This window comes from Peromyscus maniculatus, chromosome X (genome assembly GCF_049852395.1).
Source record: "Peromyscus maniculatus bairdii isolate BWxNUB_F1_BW_parent chromosome X, HU_Pman_BW_mat_3.1, whole genome shotgun sequence".
Lineage (NCBI taxonomy): Eukaryota > Metazoa > Chordata > Mammalia > Rodentia > Cricetidae > Peromyscus > Peromyscus maniculatus.
Window position 1 is genome coordinate 22,143,929 of NC_134875.1, and position 4,927 is coordinate 22,148,855.

The 4,927-nt window shown below is 40.2% G+C and overlaps 1 pseudogene; it reads right to left on the reverse strand.

Annotated features, from left to right (window-relative positions):
• Positions 1–675: 675 nt before the first annotated feature.
• On the reverse strand, positions 676–3,439 carry LOC102916731 (eukaryotic translation initiation factor 2 subunit 3, X-linked pseudogene; annotated as a pseudogene).
• Positions 3,440–4,927: the final 1,488 nt, after the last annotated feature.

Consider the following 4,927-nt stretch of genomic DNA (forward strand, 5'->3'; position numbering starts at 1 on the left):
AAGGAAATTTAAACTATCTAGTCTTCAACTACATCAAAGACCTCAGAAGGATATAATATTACCTGAGAAATGGGAAAAGGACGCAAGCAACTTTTGGGAGTCTTGCAAGAGTAGACAGAAACAGCTGACAGCCTGGACAGTCATCCAAATTTCCTCTGTAAAGTTGAGGCATCTGTCTTCAGCCCACAGGCCTAGCATCTCTCAATCACTTCTTTCTGTGTCCTGTAGAATGTCTGGCAGTTTCCTCTGTGAAACAGGAACCTGAAGGACCATTTTGTAAGCAAAGTTCAGTGGTCACCTTTCTATGGGTCTTGCATGTCCAGTTGATCAAGCAGTCCAGACAAGAACAGTTTCTTGCCCAAATGGCTATTTTTGCCAAGAAGAAGATAAATTCCACATAGAGTGTCTTCGATGCCCATCCTCCTCTCTGAAATAAATCGGTGCTGCCAGGAGCAGACATGTCTCACTGTCCAGAAAGCCTAAATTTTTTTTTAAATTAATGCTTGACTCAGAACCTTGTTTTATTTAAATGTGTTCTTCATGCTACAATACAACCCTTCAGAGTCAATCAAATATGTAACGTCAACAGTTTCCTCAAAACTCTTAAAAACTCACAGCCACAGTCCTACACCTCTATAAGGCAGCTTCAGTATGCAAAAGATCACAACACAGTAATTGTGGAATTAAATCCCATTTTTATGCAAATCAAAAGAAAAGCAAACAAGAGTATCAAATATCAAACTACCAAAAGCCAGTGACATTATTCAGTATGTGTATTTCTCAACCCCTTAAACTTCATTCTCAACACTGGGGAGTTGCTCCCTGCCAAGTTTTTAGAGACAGGGTTTTTCTGTGTAGCCCTGGCCGTCCTGGAACTCGCTCTGTAGACCAGGCTAGCTGCTTCTGCCTCCATAGTGCTGGGATTAAAGTTATGCACTACCACCACTACCACTGCCTAGCCTTTTTTTTTTTTTAATTCCCCAGCAATTCTCATGACAGCTAGAGTTGGAAATCACTGCTCTAACAGAACATCTAATTAAGCAAAATCACGATTAATTCAAAAGCACAGCACAGGAAAATTGCAGGCACGTGGGGGATAGACTTAGAACCAACACACTCTACTTTTGAACAGTCTTTATCTCTTCTAAGGCTCAAAGATTACTAATAGCATAATTTACACCATAATCCTACCAACTACTACAGCTAGGGGCAGTAGTCAGCAGTAGGGTGCTTGTTCATCATGCAGGAGACTCTGTTACTAAAACAAAGACCCCGGAAAACACAACCTGGACAGAACCTTGTCAACTATCATTTATCATCCATCATTATAATACTATTTTTTGCTGAGGGAAGACTGAGATTTTTAGGCGTAAATAAGAAAGACACAGTCTCAGGGCACTGGAAGAGGGTGAGACCTTCTGGTGCTGGATTGCCCTGGTCCCATCCCGGAAAAAGCTAAGAGCAAAGGGTCACCTGTGGCAAGGGACTGAGCACTCAATTTCTAAGAGCCTTGCTCATTTGAGCTCACTGGTCTTCCTTCCCTTCCAATTTCAGATAACAGAAGACCAAATAAAGGGAGTGGGTCACGGAAAGTGTGGGCCCTTGTTTTTGACAGCAACAACTGTCCTTCACCATGGAGCCACTCCTGGATAAAATCATGAAGAGACCATTTCATTTTAGATAGGTTCATGATATGTGTGCTATAGCAAAGGCTGGTTGTCGTGAAGTTTCACTTCAAACTTTCACTCATTGACAAATCAGACATCATTTTGGAATGTTTAACTTCTGCTAAAATGTAGATTTAACCCAATATAGTATGTACTTTAACATTTACTTGTAGGCCCTATATTAGAAGTTGAGGTTGAATTCATCACCAAAATGAGAATATTCTTACAGCTACTTCTAAGGTAATGAGCTACGAAATTAATTCCCTAGTATTGCTTTGAAAATATACCCCTAGACATTAAAAGAAATCCCAATTCCATCCAAGGCATTGTTTAACTTGGATTCTTCAGTCATCATCTACAGTTGGCTTAATGGTCACTCCTCTTCTTATCTGACCCCAACCAATTAAACGCCAATGTTTCTCAACTCTTCGGCTAAGGGCAGTTTTTTCTCCTACTTCTGTGCACAGAGGATTATCAAAACAATCTTGCCCAAATCAGCCTTGACGGCACTAACTCTTCCTCCCGTTGACAGGGATCCTATGTTGACCATAAGCACTTCATTCTTAGACAGCTCTTGGACCTTTGCTGCTTTCTTGTCTCCTTCAGTTCGGATGCCCAGAAGACGTCTAAGCAGGAAATAGGAAATTTCCAGTTCTGTGAATATTTCAGGCAAAGCTCCAACTGCACCAAGCACTTGTCCCACCATTCTGTCAGCTCTGCACAAAGTGGGGTCAATCTTTGTGTCAACTCCAATGAGGCCACCTGTTCCGCAAAAAGTGATACAATTTTGGAAAAGATTGGTTTACACATGAGTTTTCCTTCACTATCTTTGGAAACAATACCAGGCCTCACTTCTATCTCCTGGCCTACCTTTAACACTCCTTTTAGAATACTACCACCAGCTACACCTCCCTTAAGGTCATCAACTTCACAGCCAGGTTTGTTGACATCAAATGACCTGATAACAATGAGACGGGGGTTCTGAAGTAAAGTCTTTTGGGGGCACTGGTATTTTCTTCTCTATGTACTCACAGACGACTTCAATATTGTATTTCAGCTGAGCAGAAATTGGAATAATTGGTGCTCCTTCTGCTACTGTTCCTTGTACAAATGCAAGAATCTGCTCATATTGTTCCTTAGCCTGACTTTCTTTTACCAGATCAATTTTATTTTGTAAGATCAAAATATGCTTGAGTTTCATGATTTCTATGGCAGCCAGGTGTTCAGAAGTCTGAGGCTGAGGACAAGATTCATTACCAGCTATCAACAGAAGAGCTGCGTCCATCATTGCTGCGCTGTTCAGCATCGTAGCCATCAAAATATCATGGCCAGGACAGTCAACAAAGGAAACATGCCTGACTAGTTTGAAGTTCCCTTTGGTCCCTGGAATGTCAGTAGGAAACTCGTCTGGTGTACTACTTCCGCATGACCTGTAACATTCTGATCTAGGACAACTTGGGTCATCAAGTTTATAAATCTTAGCATTAGCATATCCAAGCTTGATGGTAATATTTCTTTCTAGTTCAGTTTTGAATCTGACGGTGTGAACTCCAGAAATAGCCTTTACCACAGTGGACTTCCCATGAGCTACATGACCAATTGTACCAATATTAATTGTAGCTTGTCTGCTGATAACTTCATGTGAAAGTGGTGTCAACTTGGTGACATCCAATGTGGCGAGATCCTGTCGGGAAAGATGTGGCTGCCCGAGAGTCACTCCAACCTCACCCCCAGCCATCTTCCTCAATTTTTAAAATATTTTAAATGCCATATTTTGTAGGTCTTTGAAGTGTTTGAAGATTACCTACCTAATTGAATTATTACCTACCTAATTGAATTGAATATCTATGTATACCTAGAAAACATGACTAAAAGTTTGACTATCATAGAAGACTAATTATTAATCTGTATTTCTTAATTATCCATTACAATCTAAATGAGTTACATAAACATAATACCTCAAACGAGAATAGAAATATATATACAGTATAACAAAATTAACTTCAAATTTGTATCAATAAACTAAAAACTACAGCAATGTAAAACATTTCTAAACAAGTTGTCGCTTGTTTAAAAAAGTAGGTTCATTATTCGACCCCTTCATCCTATCATATCTAAACTATCCCTTTTCTTCTTTAGAAAGAGATTGCATTTATAATCAACCTGTTTTAGATAAAAATAAACATTCATAAACAATATTTTGAGAATTTGGGCATAGCTTCTCATACTACTTCCTGCTCCATGAGGGCATTGTATTCCTATGGGGACACAAAGCAAATTTTAGGATTACGGAGTAGTCTGTGAGGCTGTATTCTCTGAGCCATTTGCCTTGAAACCATTCTGGATGTTGAATCATCTGGGCCATGGTGTCATCGGAGACCTTTCAGGGGGTCTTGGCTTGTCAAACCTGATGTATCTTAATCTGGAACAAACCCATAGCCTCTTGATTCCTGTGGAAACAAAAGCAGAGCCTCCTTTCCAAAACAGCATATCCTTAGATTCAAATTTTGAAGTCAAGGTACCTTAAAAATATACATATTAGTTTAATTCAGCAGCCTTTACAATCAAATGTCTCTGCAGATAAAAATATCAAAGACAACACAATCCAGATTCTCTGTGTGATATCCATCTTTTTGTGGCTTATTTTTTATATTACTTTTACTTTCTCTTTAAAGACTTTATTTTTTAAAACTATCTATTTCTTTATATAACTGCATATATTTCTGTTTGAAGAAACTGCATATGGAGTTAACTATCATTGTGGCAGAGGTTAGCCACTGGACAACAAAGTGTCCTAGAATCAACTGCTGACAAACAGGACAAAATGGACAGACAGGACATGAAACAAAGGACACTGATTCTTGTTAAGACAAGTGTGGTTGTGGCTTTAGCATCAGGCATCCTCTGAGGCCAGGACAATATGGCACCATTGCTGAAGTGGCCTTTGCAATCTTGAAAAGGTACAGAGCCCCTTTCTTCGAAGGCAGCTGAACAGGCAGTGGACTGATGGCTTCTGATATGCAATGGAACAGCTGCTAAAACAGTTTTTTTTTTTGAGACAGGGTTTCTCTGTGTAGCTTTGTGCTTTTTCCTGGAACTCACTTGGAAGCTCAGGCTGGCCTCGAACTCACAGAGATCCTCCTAGCTCTACCTCCTGAGTGCTGGGATTAAAGGCATGCACCATCCCCCCACCCCACCCCCACCCCCACCCCCCACCCCCCCTCCCCGGGCTAACAGTTATTCTTGAAAGAGTAACAAGG